Here is a 20,101-nt window from a genome sequence, read left to right on the forward strand (position 1 = left end):
TATACAAAAATCATTAAATTCTCTACTTGCTCTTATTTCCCACATTTCATTTCGTCTTCTGGGATTTTTTTTTTTTTTTCTAAAATGTGTTCTCTAATGTTACTTCCAGAGAGGATCTATATATATGTGGCAAACTGAGATTTTATACATGATATTTTTCTTTACCCTCCCACTTAAATGTAGTAATAAAGTCCTAAGCTTAGGACTTTTTATAGACATAAAATCCTAAGCTTAAATCTGCTGTTGCAATACTTGGAAACTATTATTCCTTTGCCCGGTCACATTCTGGTGTTGCTATGGAAAAATGTCCAATGACAATCAGATCCCTGTTCGCTGGAGGATGCTCTAGTTCTCATCTCAAAATTGTTAGAGGGTCTATGCGTTCGTTTCTGACGGCTGCAGTAGCAAATTATCACAAACTGGCTGGCTTCAAACATCAAATTTATTTTCTCACAGTTCTGGAGACCAGAAGACTGAAATGGAGGTGTTGGTGGGGCCATGCTCCCTTTCACAGCTCTGGGGCAGAATTCATCCTGGCCATTTCCTAGCTTCTGGTGGTTGACAAATATACTCGGCATTCCTCAGCTTATAGATGCATCATTCTAATCAATGTCTCCAGCTTGACATGACCATGTTCTTTGTGCGCCATCCCTTCTTATGAAGACACATGTAATGGGACTTAGGACCCACCCTAATGCAGTATTACCTCATCTTAACTAATTACATATGCAAAGATCTTATTTTTCTAACAAAGTGGAGTTCTGATGTTCCTTTTGTGGGGAACATTATTCAATCCACTACAGCCTATTTTCCTGACTCCTCCTGCTTGGTGGTCCATTAACCTTTTTCATATGAGGTCTTCAGTTTTCATTGCATTCTTTCTATTCCTGGCCAGTATGTCTTCAAATATTCCCTGGCCTCAGTTTACTACCCTGCCTTTCAGGGGTGCTATCTAACATTTCTATTAATTTTCCCTCTCTTAATTATTTTCTTAGTCTTCTCATACTTTTATTTCTTCGAGGTGCCTTTTGGGAAGATAGCCTCAATCCACCTAAATGCTGATTACATTCATTCTGATGTTCATCCGTCCACTACGCTAGTTCTTAGTGTTACAATTTAGGCTTATGTCCCATTTCTCCTCTACCCAAAGCGACCCTGCTTCTCATTTCTCTCCTTCCCATACAACACTCTTGCCAACGAGCTCATGTAATTCTATGACGTTTCTTCTCATGAGTTTGGCCTGCCAACAATGAGAAGTATTGACGGCCACCTAACCTCGTCATTATTCTTTCCTTTTTGATATGTTCACATAACTCACAAACCACCCCTTTGTTGAGAGGAAGCATGAAGAGCTGAAATGAGAGTTCAAAGCATATGCATTTGAGTCTTGGCTCTGCCAGTCCCTAATCTGCAGTGATTCTCTGAATTTCACACTCTCAGATATCTCATCTGAAAACAGTGGATGATAGCATATGTAAAGCACATTTATGTCTGTCACATGACATTGGCACCCCAAAATGGCAATGTTATTATATGTCCTTGCTCAAATCCAATTTTGCTTCTTCTTTAACTGTAGTAAAATTCTGCCTATCTGTGCTGCCAGCAGATATACTTCCTCAAGTTTTAATTTCAATGGAGAAGCAAAATACTCCAGGAACTATATGGGGAACAAAAGTAGAGAAAAGTATAAGAGCCAACATTGTGTGATGGGAGCATCCCTGCATCTCCAGGATCTGAAACTGTCTGCAAGGCTGAGATAAATAAAAAATACTTTCCTCTCATATGAAAATGGCAGAAAGCAATTTTATTTTGAGCTAAAATAAAATTGCTGAATCTTCTTTGCCAAACAAGAAGGCTGGGTGTACCAATATTCTTTTGAATTCTCAGGAAAAAAATTATCTCCTGGGATCCCTGTTTCTTAATAATCTGGAGGTGATGGTTTGTCACATCCAGAGAACCACGTACTAGGTTAGTGACCTCAGTCTAAGGTTTTGGCCTTTAGACCTATTTATTAACGGGCTGTGGCTAAGACAGAAATCGAAGGAACTAGGTTCATTCCAGGAAGTGATTAAGGTTCACATAGATCTCTTTATAACCAAACAACAGAACTTAAATATATTAATGAAAAGCAAAGTCTTACATTTTTAGCCAATTGATTATTTTTGTGTGTGTTCCTTAATAATAACTTATTTTATTTTGAACTGAAAATATGTGATTTCAAGTTTCCATTTTCCACCTTGTCAGTTATGGAAATTATTTGTATAACTTCTCTCTACCTCTCTATAACCTATAATTCTCACCAGCTAGTAGCATTATATTATTTTTAGAACTTTGTCTTCAAAATTTAGTGAACAGAAAGGAAGTAATAAAAAGGTTTCTACTATCCACATTTAATTTTGTAACTCAGTGGATTTGATCAGTCGTTTTTCTGGTAAGACTAGATGGGCAATCTAACTTGTAAAGGAATAAGGTTCAATGGCCACAAAATCAAATGCCCCAAAATGTGTTACCCTACCATTGACAACAGGAGATGACAACAGCTCACTCCAGGGTACATCAGGGTTCTTCCTGGTTTGTTTTCAAATGTTATTATCCACCTAACATAACAGCCATACGCTTCTAACCTTGTTCCCCAATGCACAAAAACAAACAAACAAACAAACCTCTAGAATTTTTTTGTAGCAGAAAAGACCTTCAGAGATCCAGTCTTCTCATTTTAAACTGTCAAGTATCTAGCAAGTCAAGTGACTTACTCAAATTCACTCTGATCTTAGAGAGTCTGGTTTAGAAAATACTATTTATACGGGATACTATGTGTGGATTTCTCAAACTTGGGAATTTAAGATTTCAGGGAAGCCACTCTGAGACACGTAATTAAAGATAACTGTCACTTTAGGGGATCTCTTGGTGCCAAAATCACATGATGGTACTCTGTTATATGATGATCAACTGGTGATTCAGAATATATGTCTATGTCAATTATTTCTATATTATTTCATCAAACGGAGAACACAAAATATAAACTCCTTTCTGAGAATGTGAGGGCCTTTCAAAACCTACCATCTAAAGTTTAAGAAACTCAAAACTTCAGCAAATGCACCTAACAGGCCATACTCATGAGGCCGCGGAATCCTTAACCAACAGACATTCAGGACACATCTCCACCTTCTACAGCAAATGATTTCTTTGGGACAAAATGTCTGCATTATTTCCACAAGCACCAGAGTAAGCCGGCCATTCAAAATGTGGTCTGCTGGTCGTTAATGTCTACATCACCTGAGAGTTGCCGGAAATACAGATTCCCACGCTCCAGCCCAAATCTACCGCGTCAATCTGTATTTTAATCAGATCCTTTGTGTGTCAATAAGCACATTAAAGTTTAAGAAGTAAAACAAACAAACAAACAAAAAGTTTGAGCACTAGTTCCAATTAAAATCTTGGGAGCTTTCTAAGAGATTTAGAGCTCCATCCTAGCCTGATTCCAGCAGGACCTCTGAGATAATGAGGTTAAGAACACAGCTGTAGGATCAGCCTGTGAAATGGGTATAATAACAGCCCTTTCTTCTCAAGGACACACATAAAGTCTTTGATGAGGCTAGTCATCGTATTATTATCAGGATTTTACCCTGCCAAAAAGTAATGCCAGATTTTATTCAATAAACAATTGTTAATTGGCAGTTAACACAAGTTAATACTGGTAAGTTGTTTCAAATCATGCTTTTATATAAATGGTATAGAATTGTTAGACACAAAACAAGCAAAACCATGTATTTGGCACAGCACTACCATTACGTGATTGCTAATGTCTTCATATTAGAGGTGACTCCACAAATGGCAGTAATCTAGACCAACCCTAGAAGACATGACCCTCTTTGGGAGTCAGCAGGAGAAACTGTACTGCAAACACAAACTCCAGATACTTCTACCAACTGGTAAATATGTTTCATTTCAATTCACTTCATTTAAAAACTGGGTGCTCAAATGTTAATCAAAAATGTATATGAACTTGAAAAGCTGCTGGCTAATGGATCCCAACACTAACTAACCTTAACAGAAAAACATGACCTGCCATCTAACTGAGGAAACAATGTACTTTTAGCTGTCCACGCTCTCAAACATATTTTTACTGACGACTTCAAAAATAATCAAGGTACATAAATGGATAGCTGGATACATACATACACTTACAACATAAACATTTAAGCTACAGAGTGTTCCGTTTTCAAATTTCATTTTTAAAAATGATCTTCACTGTTGTAAAATCATCTCAGGAGCTTAAAAATATAAAAGTCCTATGCCCCACACTCCCATATACTTTTTTCTAAGATTTTTAAAAAAATACAATTTAAAGATACAATTCACACACTATAAAATTCACCCTTTTAAAAATGTGTATTTCACTGTTTTTCAGTATATTCACAAACTTGTGCAATTATGACCACTACTGTGTTTCCCAGAAAATAAGACCTAGCCGGACCATCAGCTCTAATGCATCTTTTGGGCAAAAATTAATATAAGACCCAGTATAATATAATATAATATAATGTAATGTGATATGATATGATATGATATGATATGATATGATATGATATGATATAATATAATATAATATAAGGGTCTCATATTAATTTTTGCTCCAAAAGACGCATTAGAGTTGATGGTCCGGCTACATCTTATTTTGGGGGGAACACAGTATCTAATTCCAGAACATTTTCATGATTGTAAAAAGAAACCCCATATCCATTAGCAGTTATTCCACACTCCCCGCTCCTTGAAGCTCCTGGCAATCATTAATCTGTTTTCTGTCTCTGTGGATTTGCCTATTCTGGACATTTAACAAATGGAATCACATAATATATGGCCTTTTGTATCTGTTTTCTTTCACTTAGCATAATGTTTCCAAGGTTCATTCATATTGTAGCAGGTATCAGTACCTCATTCCTTTTAAAGGCTGAATAATATCCCACTGTATGTATACAACATTTTTATCCATTTATTGGTTGATGGACATTTGGGTTTTTTCCACTTTTTGGCTATTATGAATAGTGCTGCAATGAACATTCAGGTACAAGTTTCTGCGTGGACATATGTTTTCAGTACTCTTGGGTCTAGAAACAGAATTGCTGGGTCACATGGAGACTCCATATTTATCTTTTTGAGGGACTGCCAAACTATTTTCCTTAGAAGTCTACTATTTTACAGTCCCACTGTCAATGAATGAAGGTCCCAATTTCTCAACATCCTTACCAACAGCCCACTCCCAAATATTTTATTTTAATTGGTCCAACTGAGACTTGGGTACAGGGTACTTTTGGGGGTTATATTTTTGTTTGTAGGTGTTCCCATGGTAATTCTAATGAGAGTAAGGGCCAAGAACCCCTTTCTCCTGACTGTTCCTGGACAACTTCCTGACAAGTATTTACACCTACTTCCTGCATTGCACCAGGCAGCTTTGGACCTATTACATTCTTGACACCAAGCTACCCCCCCAATAACGACACCTGCTTTGTAGCTGATGCATTCAATGAAAGAATGAAATACAAATAAGGAAAACATAACTTCATCACATACATCGACTTATATTTACATAATTATTAGAGTAAAAAGCTTTATATTTGTATAATTGTAATATGCATATAGCCCTGTACGATGTAAATATAACAGTCATTTATTGTCAAAGAATAGTGAATCCACATATAAAACATTTTTAAATAATTTGTGTATGTACAGCTACTCAGGGGAAATCTGGAAATTAATGATCATTTTTCACTGAGAAAATAGGTTTGGAATCCATTCTATTGTCTTCTTTGCGTACTTTTACTTTCTACCAAGCTACATAAAGTGATTATTTTCAAGTATCCTTGGGTAATGTGAACTGGCAACCCCCTTCTTCAAATGATCTACTGGAGACCTGTTCTTCAAAAAGAGCCCGTGTGTGTGTGTGTGTGTGTGTGTGTGTGTGTGTGTGTACTTATAGACCTAACATTCTGTTCATCTAGTAAAGAAAGATATAGGGAAAGAGTGACTGAGTTCTGCGTGTTTTACACTTCACCCTGACCTTGAGTACTACACAGAGTACCATATGTGCAAAAATGTATACCATTTAAAATTACTTATCTCATTTAAAAAAAATGTTTGCTGCCAAACCTAACACAGGTAGTAAAGATCTAAAACACCAGCATTAAGGCCTAGAGCCACTTCGAAAATCAACAGTCTGTATTTGTAGATAACCCACTCAGGTTGCAGAGACAGATGCTGAATAAAAAAATGAAGACTTCTAAACTGAAAGACAAAGCGTGGCATTGACTTCTCAGTCTATGGAGGCAGAGATTCATCATAACAGTAAAAATAACCCAAACCATATCTTCAGATAGGCTGCAATAGCAGGCGGGAACTTACAGGTTATGATATTAAAACAATACTTAAGGAAGAGAATTACAGGTTGAAATATCATTTTAATATCATGTGTCCTTCTGTAGTAACCAAATTTTCTGCTACATTCCCAATTACGCTACACTCTTTACAGAGCAATAAAAGATTCATAGGCGTTCACCTGCATGGGCTGCAGAGCTATGTGGGAACATCAACTCAGAACTGGTGCCAAAAGCTTGTATGGTAAATCTAAACCAACTGTGGTCTTCCAGAAGTAGAAACCACATGGTAGCATCCCTTCCTCAGTGCTCTCTCGAGATTAAGAGACACCAGAAACCTTTTACTTATATTTCTCATTTAAGGCGTATGGTATGTTAAAAAAAATGAAATCCAAAGCAAAATTACCCATAATGTGTTATATTTTAAACATTTACATTGAACAGATTAAAGCTCCCAACACAAACGAATACAAGACAATAATTACTACCTCTGCACACAAGAAAAATGACTCCACCATTTTTTTTGACTAATGTGAAACGTCTGGATTTTTGTGGCAAAGCAATGCCAGTCACAGATTTTTGCTAACACGGAATAGTAAGGCTAATTACAGTGTCAATCATAGCTACATGTCACTCATAATCTATAGATGAATGTACTTCTATTTTAAGGGTTCTAGTATATTCAGCAATTTCTAACTGTGCTATTGAGAAGATAATTACACGATGATAAAATCTGTTACTGCTAAATCTGCTACAGGTGGTAAGATCTAGTAAGGGTACAGGTTTAGAACTGCATGACAAAGATCTTTCTTCAATACTGTTCCATTGCATATGGAAAACCCACTTGAAGATGACATCTAAATTCAAGGCCTTGAATCCAAGACCACCCATCTGCTGACTTCTTCAATTAGGTTGGTGCAAAAGTAATTGTCGTTTTTGCAATTATTTTTAACTCTTTTAAACCGCAATTACTTTTGCACCAACCTAATAGATCCTCAGAAAATGCTTGTTAAATGAAATCATAAGTCCAACTATAGCTTCTATATTATATCCTCCCTACAACCAACATACCATGTTTCCCTGAAAATAAGACCTAGCCGGACAATCAGCTCTAATGCATCTTTTGGAGCAAAAAATTAATATAACACTGAGTCTTACAGTAAAATTATTATATTGTATTATAAATATAATATATATAAAAGGCACATTAGAGCTGATTGTCCGGCTAGGTCTTATTTTTGGGGAAACACGGTAGTCAGGCCTTATTGCAATAGCAGATAATCAAGAGAGGTTCTTACTCATGGGGTCCCAAAAGAATGCTCCTGCCCCCTTACAACTGCTTCGGCAGATTTCACTAGCATGAAATATTAAATAAAATATAAATTTGAAGTGAGTCCAAGTCTTGACCCTTCTTCCCCTATCATGAATTTTGCAGCACAGTGCCATCCAGGGTAGTTGTGCTTTTCATTGCCTGCTAAATGCCTTCCCATTTCCAGGCACCACAGACAAATAGGTATTTCTCTGTATCTCTTGGCATGACACTGGCATTTTTTTCCTTTCCTCATGCTCTCACCATGATAGGCACGCGTCGGGGGACCTCCATCCCCACCCCTCTCATTACCTCTCATTCTATTTGTCACCTTTTGGAAATTCAGAACTCTTAATTATTAGCTTACTCTTATGAACAGCAATGAGGCTCTGGCTGCCTACTGGGGAGCATCATCCAACACTAATGAGCATGCAGACTGAGACCTGCACCTGAATCTCATCACGTGGCTCCATTGTTCGGGCCAGGTGGGACGTGTCTGTCTACAGGCAAGCTTCTGCCGGAGAGCTGGAGTTTGCAGGGTGGCTATTATGCATTCACTTTGGTCTCACGATTCTCACTGACTCAAAACAGCTTTCCTGTGTGGTCGTACTCATTTACATACTGGCTATTACTTCCCTTATGATACGACTGTACTGTTTCATCCCTCCTTGTCCTACTCTTCACTTGTATAAGGACTTACTGGAGCTGAGAGTTCTCAAAAGGAAAACTAATTGGTCATTTTCTTCCTGCTACTTTTCATCTCCTCCTGACCTCGAAAGAAAAACGGAGCTCTTACAATCGCCTGGGTGATCTGTCTGTATACAAACCTTCCCTGACGTCTCCCACAGTGTTCAGCATGTTGCCTCACATGGGAGAGGTGCTGTATAAATATTAATTAACATCTATGAAGTTTTCTGAGCACCTAGGAAAGACAGGCCCGGATCTAGAGGAGACAGAAAGATAAAGGATGAAGAATGAGCTGGTAGCCCCTGAATCTATGATGAGGACGTCTTTGTAGGTAATGAGGGAAGATGGGGCTGACCCCAAATCCTTCTCTTCCTGGACTTTGTATCCTTTTATAGCAGCAAGAGCCTTGCCCCGATGACAACAAATGAGCACTGACTGAATGCTATGTGCCAGGGCCTACATTAGGCACTTGACCTGCATGAGCTCATTTAAAACCCAACAGCCTGTACAGTAGATGTTGAGAAAACAAAATCCATAGCAGTCAGACATCAAAGCTCTTCTCAGTACATCCAGCTGACTACCAAGCACTGCTCAGAGAAGGGGGAGGCAACATTAGGGCTTAGGGTAGGTTTTGGGGAATCGAAACACCCTGAAGGTGATGGAGGCTGGCATCAGAGGTGACGAGCCGGGGCCTCACCCAGGTGTGAAACTCTACCTGTATCCTGTGTAGCTGCTTCCTCATATCTACAATGAACACTGTTGTAAACTGTCTAGGAATGGTGATGCACAGGAATTAAGAATATTCTTTTTTTCATGCTTTATAAGCTAAGAGAAGCCATTTCTGAAAATAGTAATTGAGGATTATCATTTATACATATGCTGCAGCAAGAGCACCTCTCATCGATGCCCATCATGCAGAGACACTTAGAAAACTTATGTAACTTATTTCAAATTGTCATTTGTTAACCATACTAATAATATGAGCTGATAGTCCCGCAGCCCTTATTATAAACCAGGCCTTATGCTAACATCTCACTTAATTCTCTCAGTAGCCTTGTGAGGAATTTTCATCGTTCTGATTTCACAGAAGAAGCACTGAGAGTATAAGTCACTTGCCCCAGTCCACACAGCAAGTAAAATGTGGAACCAAGATTTGTATCCAGGGCAGCACACACTGGCCTCCTCTTTACCTCCAGCAATTCTCAGAAAGATCTTCTGCCCACATTGCACCATCAAATGTCTCCATCTAGGTGGGTGAGAAGAGGAGCTGACAGGAGGAATACAGAAAAAGACACAATGTTCAGAAAGGTATTAATTCTCAAGTGCACAATAGCTGCTGCCTACAAAGTCAGTCGGCCTGGTTTTCCATGGGTGGAAACAGATGACAGAGAGCCCACAGCGTGGCCATGCCAGATCTCTAAGGACCAAACAGACGTGCCCAGGGCACAATCAAGGTCTCTCTGACTCTCTACGTGGCTCTGCCTCATCTGTTCCCTTGGTTCACCCATGACATAAGAAAAGCATCTAGAGTTAGGGGCAACCGACTTTGAGCACGTGCCATTGCTAAGTGTAATATATGGCAACTTTCATTGCCAAATGGGCTGAGAAGCACAACACAATAAGTAAAAGGCTGACTAGCCATCACTAAGTGCATACATATTGTTGAATGGATTTTGAGTCCTAGAAAAATGACAATGAGTGTTCTCGCAGGGGACATCTCTGTGTTCTGTAGTCTTCAAGTCCCTTGCATTTAAAATAACATTGTAAACGCCAGCTATTAGTAACCTATTCATTTGAACCTTGGTTTAATGACAAATGTGAGGAAGGGCCATTGCTTTTCAAAACAGAAACAAATGAATTCTTTAAAATTTCTCTTGAAAAGTTTTATCCCAGCTTCAAGTGACTTTGTTTTGATGATCCCTATTCCAAGAGTCCTGCCAGGCAGAGGCTTTGTTGGCACAACCTAACTCTTATCTTTTAGCCCTTTCCTTTGCAGGCCATGGTGCATGCTGTTAAAAACTGTACCTGGAATCACTGCTGACAACAGAAGGGTTGCTCTAGGCCTTGCCCCAGCTCTTTTCTACAACAGGAAACAAACTCTGAACCACTCAGCCGCCTGTGATCTCCCTGACCTGCTTCCCTGTCTGGGACACACACATGCCCACATCAAACTGTTTCATGGCTCAGGTCAAACTTGTACTCAGCACGCTCTTACAGTGCTAGGAAGGCGTTCTGTTCCTCCTGCTGCAATGTCCAGGAAGAGTATTTTCTCCACTAAACAGATTCTCAAGAGCTCTGATCCCTGATGAAAAGAATAAAAGGTGAGCTCACTGCCTGGTTTCACTGGTATTGAGAAGGGACCACACCTGGCACTCATTCCGTGGCTTCCTCCTGCTGCAGCAATGACAGACATCACTAATCAACTATGACATGTTCTCCTGCAGGTTCTTCACAGCACCCTCCAGATAGTCATTATTAATCGATCGCAGTTGCTGTATAACATGCAAAACCTATTTTTCATTCCAGTTTTAGACTTTAGTGATCCAGGGAAAACTTTCATGGCAGCCCTGAGATGGTCCCATCCATTTTAGGCTAAGGATGTATTAACATGTATATTCCTCAGAATACCAACTCTTTGAAGTAAGAACATAAATAATAAACTTCTGGCACTGAAATAACATGCCCTATAATAATCCTCTGACTAATCACCTTGTTAATAAATCTCTAAAGACCACATTTTTCTCAGGGCTTCCAGCTTCCATGGGAACATTCTGATAGTGACAAAATTTTTAAATTAGTAGGTTTATTCATAGTTTTGTATTAGTAAATGTCAAGCTTCTAACTAATTAGCAAATTCCGTAAATTCGCAGTAGTATTAATTTTCAACTGTACAGGGGATACGAGGGAAAAAGAAATAGAGACAATTAAAATTTCCCTAGAGGCATTTATTTCTATGAAATTCAGCACAAAGCAAGAACACATTAACCCATTTTGAGGGTGCACTTAGAAAGGATTACAAAAGACGTGCCACTGTCACCAAGGAGTGCAGTGCACATTTACTGTGGAGAACTCTCAGTTACAGTTAAATTCTCTGATGATGTTTTCTAAGATTGTTGCTGTTGAGATTTCCCTTCTTGCTTTTGATTTTGTTAAATGTGCTTTCCAAACATTACATTTAATGATGTTTTATTATTTCTTTATTGATGTTTCCCCTCAAATGCTTGTATACTTTCCCTGGCTTTAAGAGGACAACGCACACAGTATAATGGCCGGATCTTGGAAAACTGCCCCCAAAGACGTCTCTTGCTCACCAAAGCCTTGCTAATACCAATCTCACTTTCTGCACTAACTTGCTGAAAAGGTGGGAAGCACACACATCTCTGGCGGCTGTTTGACCTCCCAGCTCCAGATCATGAGAGAAAGCATGGCCTTCCTATGAGCACTTAGGCTATTTCTTTACAAAGTCGTGCTACAAACATGTTAAACTTGTTTTTCCAACTCTCCTGGACTTGCTTAAGCCTATTGCTAAGATGTTGGAGTCTTCCTGTGTTGATGGCCATGGAAACCACCAGGGTGTATCATGGCATGAGGTCTTCCCTTTGCTGTTCTGGGAATGCCAGGCTGCTGGGACAGACCAGAGCCCTGTGTTTGGAGATGTCAAGTACAGATGTTTCCAGATGATAGCTCCCAAAGGTTTCAGATCTCAGTTAATACCAAAATTAAACTGGGACATGGTACGCTCTGCTGGGCAAACTGAAAAGTTTGTGAGTACACAAGCAAGACAACGCACAGACATTTGAAGGCAGCCTCCTTCCGCTATCTGGGATATCAACAACTCAATCTGTTGTAGAAGAATGGCGTCTTCACCCATTAGTGTAACACACATGGAAGGACCTGTCCAACCATTCCGTCTTATTTACAGCATCTGGGGCACACTCCTAATACAGCACCCCTCACACACACTGCAATTATGTACTCAATTCTTCAGCTCACATTCTAGACCTTTCTCCTTGAGGGCAAGGAATGCTGCCTGAGGTCAGCGTTATCTACCAGTGACCCTCCCCAAGCAGACGCAGAAGCCACACAAGGAGACACAAATGGCTTTATTAATGGCTGGGCAGTTCCCAGCAGTCTCTGAATTCTATAAATAAACCTTAATTTACTTGGTTCAGGCCAGAAACCAAATAGGTCTTCCTGATTCTTCACCTCAGGACTCCAGTTCCTCAGTGCTCATCTGATCTGAACTTCTCCCCCTGTCCAAGGTTGAAAATGGTAATTGGGAAGAATCAGGCAGGCCTCTCTTATGGACTGGAGACTGATGAGTACACCATTCACAGCTAGTGGCTCGCCCAAAAGATAAAGCACAGGGTGAAGCCCCTTTTCCACCTTCAGGCAATGAACATCCTCCCACTATCATGTAGGCCATAGCTCAGTAGATGCCAGCCTGTCACCTGGCAGGGTAATTGTGACTTTCCCTAATGGAAAGAGTGAGTGTGAGTGTGAGTGTGTGTGTGTGTGAGTGTGAGTGTTTGTGTGTGTGTGTGTGTGTGTGTGTGTGTGTGTAAGAAAGCGATAGAGAGAAGGAAGGAACCAGAGATGAGAGAGAAAAGTCTTTTTCTAAGAAATAAGATTTTCATTTAACATTCCCATATACATAGCAGCCAGCACAGTACCTGGCAAATGGTCGGTACCCAATAAACAACAGTTGAATAATGGATTCATTCAATGCACTTTGCAATGTCTCTGTCTCTAGTGTTTAACAGTTGTTTAATGTATCCTGTAAGAATCTACTGTTTTAAACCAAACCAAACTAATACAGTAGACTGCTCTGAACCACTGACATGTGTAGGAATTACACGTTAAAGTACCAATCAGATAAATGCCAAGGCAGGACCGATGTAAGAGCCGATCCCTTTGGAAACGGAGAACAAAGCCAATAACCAAGGCCAAGCATTCTATATAACGATTCTTCCAAAGCACCTGGACCATAAGACACAAAAAATCTTACTTACATTCCTTCTCCCCCTCTCCTTCTATGTTTAAGCCGGTTACAGCCAAGCTACAGAAGTGGAATCCTGACAACCTGTATTGACAGAATAAAAGCTAGTCAGAGAACGTCTGAGCCATTTTTCTTAACCTCAGACGATGATAAAATGGGATGGTGAGGGTGCGGGGACTCTCTATCAAGGCTGTTGAAATGAGCAAATCTGCAGTAGCCATTTGGGCAGAGGACAGGTGAATAAGCCCAATTCTCTTAGAGATGAGAAAAAACTTCAGGTCATTATCCACTGTGACCTGAAAAGGCAACTCAGTGCCTGAACTTTGTGGTTCCGATATCATTCAAATAAAACTGAGTTGGAGATAAAGGATCGCTGGCTCATTCTCTCTCAGGAATGCTTGTGCCTATGCTCAGAAGTGTTGGCTTCCTATCACCTTGTATGGTCTTTGGCAGCCTCTTGAGAATAGAATAGACTCTGCTTCCCCCCCAGCCCTTCCCCCCAAAAGGTCTGTTACAGCTACTCAGGCAATATTCTTAATGTTAAAACATGCCCCACTGTTTATTGCCCTGACTATAGGATTCTGGAAATTAGTCTCAAAAAAAAAAAAAAAAAAAAAAAAAGGAAGGAAGGAAGAGAGAAAGAAAGAAAGAAAGAAAAAACCTGGGGAAATATGGAGATGATTTTAACTGTCCAGAAGTAAAATTAACAACTGCAAGTTAGCTTGACCCACTAGTTATTACTCTAAAACATGCTTTCCCAAATTTTAACTTGAGTTCTCATTTACTTATATATCTACAATGTGCCATGTCCTGTGTTAGGTGCTGGAAATACAATGAGTAACAAGAAAGAAATGCCCCATCGTTATGGAACTTACGGTCAATCTTTATTACTATGGAGAGTGAGCACTTCTCTTTATGGTGACGAGCATACAGCAGGGAACAAAACAGACAAGCTCCTTTCTTTGATTAGGAGAAAAGCAATAAACAAGTAAAATAAGATTTTCAGACTGTTATGAGAGGTAGAAAAGCCTAATAAAATGGGATAATAGAGCTGAGAGGGAGGGGAAGTGGGTCATTGTTTGAGACGGGATGGTCAGGTGGCATCCCTCCGAGAAACTAAATCTCACTTGAGACCGGGGTGACTTAGGAAGCCAGCCATCCAGGCACGATGTGAGGGTCGCCTGCTTTTGCCCAGTCCTGAGTTTTAAGAGGAGCCTGGCACTGAATATTTTACAAGAGTAGGATATTTCGCCAATACCAGCGAGTCCCTTCATACTTGAAGTGGTCTGGGGAGGAACAGTGCAAGCATTGCTCCGGGAGGTTGGTAAAAATGTAAATTCTCTGTTCCACTCCAGACCTACTTGCTTAGAATTTGCATTTAACCTGATCCCTAGGTAATCCATATATATATATATATATATATATATATATATATATATATATATATATATATATATATATATTAAGATTGAGAATTCCTGAGCTAGCAACTTGGCTAAGATTCAAAGCCATGTCCACCAAGCCTGGTCTCTAGCAACCATTCCTTTGTTTCACAATTTATATCATAAATTTGGAGATCTGGACAGGAAAGAGAGCTACTATTTATTGGGGGCCTCAAGACCTTCTAATTAAAGGGAAGAAAAAGAACGAAGGGTGTGGTGCAGGATGAATTGAACTGTGAAAGAAATAAACATGGCTGGAGCCTGGTGAAGTAGGGGGATGTGATCCAGGATGAAGACAGAAAGATCAGGCTGACACAGAACTTGCAGTGCCAGGCTAAGCCATTTAAATTTTATTCTTATTTAAATAGGTAGCCTTCGGAGGTTTTCAGGCAAGGGAGTTATATGATCTAATTTAAATTTTAAAGAGATCACTTAGGGTTCTGTGTGGAGAATGGATTATGACTAGGCAAGAATAAAATGGCCCAAACACTTAAGCTATAGGTGAGCCAGAGGATAAAGGGTGGGGGCCTGAATTAATCAGGGTGCAGTGACAGAGTGAGAAGTGGTCATATTCTGGACATATACTGGACGAAGGGCTAATAGTACTTACCGATGGAAGGAAGTGTAGAGGAGCAGTTAAGAAAATGGGGGGTCGAATTAGCCATGAGTGCCTCTCTGAGACAAGCAGGTCGACACATCACCCCGGCTGCCTGGGCCCTCACCCCTCACAGGCCACATGTTGACTTCGTGACCATCAGCTGGGCTGATCCCAAAACACAGAGTTAAAAGAATTCATAAACTCCAGAACAGTTGAGCGAGAACTCCAGAACACCCAGCTCTTACTTCTACTCCTGACTATCAGGTTCTAAGAGGCACTCATTCTTCCTTGAAAAATACCAAAGCAATGGATTTCATTGATTTCAAAGAGGGAACTTAATATTAATTTTTAAAAAGTCGAACACTAATGCAGGCAAACACTTTAGGCAAGTATAGACAAAGCCAGGTCTTAAAAAATAATCCTGAATATTAAAGATAACTTATTATCGTACAGTTGATACTTGACAATAAGAAATAGATTGCAAATTGCTAGACTGCTCAACACTTTAGGAGATACCATGTTTCCCCCAAAATAAGACCGGTCTTACATTAATTTTTGCTCCAAAAGACGCATGAGTGCTTATGTTCAGGGGATGTCCTCCTGAAAAATCATGCTAGGGCTTATTTTCTGGTTAGGTCTTATTTTGGGGAAACCCGGTAGTTGGCACCTAACTAGCAAAGCAAAATGAACTAAACTTGCCCCTGGAACTCAACATTTAAGCCTCTAGAAAGGCCATTTTTAATGAGTTCACTTTCCATTCTAAGCTGAGCTCATCTTTTGAACTCGATTTTTATTCAAAAAAGGAGAATATCAGTAAGGCAGCAGCAGCCATGAAGAGGTCAGCAGTGATCACCTTTACATATCAGAAACAAAGCATTGCTCTCTGAATAGCCACCATGCTGAGCTCGGAACTTACACCTTCAGTCTTCGTTCTAGAAAACACATTTATGACAATTTGTTATAATAGAGATTCATTCTTTCCTTTCAAAAGTGTTCTCCCTGTTGTGTTTTTCTGAGACTGGTATAAATAGGCCTTCCAATCAGGATTGCCTTCTTATTTCTGATCTGCACCCAAACCCAAACATTTCTCCTATTATAGTCAAACTATTTTTATGTGCATGTTGTACCCAAATTCAGTAGAGGGATGATAAAGTGCAAGATAACATTCCAGGCAATATCTTTTAAATAGAATTCTATTTTCAGGTTTAAGGATGTGGAACAGTTGGTTTTGAATTTATAACTTTGATACCAGCATGTCCCTTTTTAAATGCATTTCTGAGGATGCCTGCTGGCCACCAAAGGAGACTGGTTTGGCTCATTTCAGTACTGTGATAAAGTGGTTGAGAATTTTATTCCTAAGGGGGCTAATTCCTTTATCTTGTCCTAAAGCCAATTATTTTGCAAATGATATCTACTGCTTATATTACATGACACATGAAAGGTGTATGGATAGATGGGCGCAATCTATTATGACTTCTCCAAGCACACACCTGTAGAGTCATGGGCTAGCAAATTCATCTTCATGTTTGAAGACAATAGGATGGTGTAGTTGATAAGAACATAAGCTCTAGTCTCAGACGGCCTGAAATCTTATTCCACCCTGGCTGCTATGAGAGTTTCGGCAAGTTACTTGTTTTTCTCTAGGTCTCAGTTTCCCCATTTATTTTATAGCAGTGCTTCCCACATTATTCACCTAGGATTTTTTTTTTAATGCAAGAGTTGTATTGAGCTGTACTTTACAAATCATATAATTCACCCTTTTAAAGTGTACAACTCATTAGAATGTGTGGTGACACAGAAGGAGATCCAAGATAGCAGAGTAGATAAATGTTGTGCTTACCTGCTCCCATGCCCATATAAAAATTACAACTAAATTACAGAATAATCAACTTGGAGAACAATCTGAAGTCTAGCTGAACAGAAGTTTTATAATTAAAGACATAAAAGGAAGATACATCAAGACTGATAGGAGGGGTGGAGATGTAGATGGGGCTGGCCCTACACCAATGTGTGGTGGTTGAAAATCAGAACAAATATCTCAGCTGTGGAGGTTCCCCCACAGCAGACCCCAGGCCAGAGTACTGGTACCAGGAAGAGAAGCCACTACAACAGCTGGCTGCAAAAAACAATAGGATGGAAGGCTGTGGGTAACCCAGACATCTTCTTAACGGGCCCACAAACAGACTCACTCACAGGCACTCATTCTGGGCTCCAGCAGAGGGACAGTGACTCGGGAGACATCAGAGACCTATGGGGAGAGACTGAGTTGTGTGGCTTCAGGGCAAGGACTGGAGGGACAGTCACTATTTCCCCTGTGTAGAATCCTGCTTCCATGCAGTTGGCAGATGGGCACCATGGTTCCTGTATTGAGCCCTGCCCCCGCACAGCTAAATCTGAATCTGCACTGGCCTGGTGAACTGCATTTGCTCCACCCTGGTGACCCCATGGGATCCTGCTCTCCCTAACATGCACAATGCCGGAGGCACTTTCTCAGAGAGCAGCCAGCCCTGCTTGCATTGGACTCTTTCTTGGACAACTCTCAAGATCCACAGGCCCCGGGCAGGTGGCAGCTGGCCTCAGTGTGCTCTGCAACTTTTCCTGAATAGCTGCAGGATCAGCAATGGCACCAAACCAGAATCGACATTAAACTGGTGAATACAACTTGTCCCACCCTGATGAATCCCTGAGACTCACCCAATTAGCATACCACACAAAGTTCTATCAGTCCTGAGCCTTACAGGGGCTGGCAGGCAGCAGCAGACCTTGGGGTGCCCTAGGCTTTTTGCAGAGCTACCCCAGGCCCAGTACTGGTGGCAGCCATCATCGATTCCTTGCATGGCCTCTTACACCCGCCTCCAGGTACAGCAAAGGCAGTGACCAACCACAGGTCACTTTGTAGCTCCTACCAGATAGTCTCTGGCTGGTCACAGACAGTGGCTGACATAGACCTGTCCTGGAGCCCCTCCCAAGAGACCCCAGAAACAACATACCTGGAAGCCGGCTTCAGAACACAGCAGAGCACCACTCAATTAGCCCACTAGCAGCACACCCAAAGAACAGTCTGAACAGGCATCAGAGCCCACTGTAGTGAACACTGCTACATGGAGTAAGCCCCCTATGCAGCAGCCCATAAACTGCGGATGTGGTCAAAGCACACAGCCAGTTAAACTGAGGGTCAGTCCCACCCACTGACATGCCAATAACAATCAAGGCTGAACTATAACAGGAGGGTACCTATCACCCACATATGGCACACTCCTGGAGCACTCAGTACCAGGGCACTCAGCACAAGGAACCTCCTACATAACGGCACCTGGCCAAGACTGAGAAATGTAGCCAATCTACCTAATACATGAAACAGATATACAGAGCCAGCCAAAATGAGGAAGCAAAGAAATATGTCCTAAATGAAAGAACAGAAGAAAAATCCAGAAAAAAGAACTAAGTGAAACGGAGGCAAGTAACTTACCAGATACATAGTTCAAAACAATGGTAATAAGGATGCTCAAGGAACTTAGTGAGAACTTCAACAAAGAGATAGGACGCATAAAAAAGATGTAGAAAACATAAAAAAAGAACAGTCATAAGTGAAGAATACAAAAACTGAAATGAAGACTGAACTAGATGGAAACACCAGCAGACGACATGAAGCAGAGAATCAAATCAGCAATTTGGAAGACAAGCTAGCAGAAAACACCCAATCATAACAGCAAAAAGAATCCAAAAAAAATGCGGATAGTTTAAGAGACCTCTGGGACAACATCAAGCATAACAACATCCACAATCATAGAGGTTCCAGAAAGAGAAGAGAGAAAGAAAGGGATTGAGAACATATTTGAAGAACTAATGACAGAAAACTTTCTTAACCTGTTGAAGGAAATAAACATACGTACCCAGGAAGTGCAGAGACGCCTGAACAAGATGAATCAAAACAGGCCCATAACAACACACATCATAATTAAAATGGCAAAAGTTAAAGACAAAGACAGAATCTTAAAAGCAGCAAGAGAAAGGCAACTAGTTACTTACAAGGGAGCTCCCAGAAAATTGTCAGCTGACCTCTCACTAGAAATTTTGTAGGCCAGAAGGGATTAGCACAAAATATTCAAAGTGATTAAAAGCAAGGACCTACAACCAAGACTACTCTACCCAGCAAGATTTATCATTTAAAATTGAAGGAGAGATAAAGAGCTTCCCAGGCAAGAAAAAGCTAAAGGAGTTCATCACCACAAAACCAGAATTACAAGAACTGTTAAACGGACTTAAGAAGAAGAAGGGGGTGGGGGAGAAGAACATAAAGATGAATAATAAAATGGCAATAACTATGTATCTATGAATAATCACTTTAAATGTAAATGGATCGAATGCTCCAGTCAAAAGACATAGGGTAGCTGAATGGAAAAGAAAACAAGATCTATGCATATGCTCTCTACACTTCACATCGAAAAATACACACAGACTGAGACTTACAGGATGTAAAAGATATTTCATGCAAATAGATGCAAAAAAAATACCAAACAATAACTGGAGTAGCAATACTTATACCAGACCAAACAGACTTTAAAACAAAGCCTATAATAAGAGACAAAGAGGGACATTACATAATGATAAAGGGATGGATCCAAGAAGAGGATATAACCCTTGTAAACATTTATGCACGCAACATAGGAGCACCTAAGTATATAAAGCAAACAA

General features: G+C 40.2%; 1 protein-coding gene across 8 annotated transcripts in view; it reads right to left on the bottom strand.

Moving 5' to 3' along the window:
- FHIT (fragile histidine triad diadenosine triphosphatase) overlaps window positions 1–20,101 on the bottom strand; it is a 1,395,299-nt gene that overhangs the window by 792,886 nt on the left and 582,312 nt on the right. For 3 of the 8 annotated variants that reach the window (XM_033131625.1, XM_033131622.1, XM_033131624.1), the window contains one exon: window positions 13,380–13,450. The exons of the other annotated variants lie outside the window; for them this stretch is intronic. The gene's annotated coding sequence lies outside the window, so the exon portion shown is untranslated. The remainder of the gene's footprint in view (window positions 1–13,379; window positions 13,451–20,101) is intronic. 8 annotated transcript variants of the gene reach the window in all.

The sequence above is a fragment of the Rhinolophus ferrumequinum genome, chromosome 17 (assembly GCF_004115265.2).
Source record: "Rhinolophus ferrumequinum isolate MPI-CBG mRhiFer1 chromosome 17, mRhiFer1_v1.p, whole genome shotgun sequence".
NCBI classification, from domain to species: Eukaryota; Metazoa; Chordata; class Mammalia; order Chiroptera; family Rhinolophidae; genus Rhinolophus; species Rhinolophus ferrumequinum.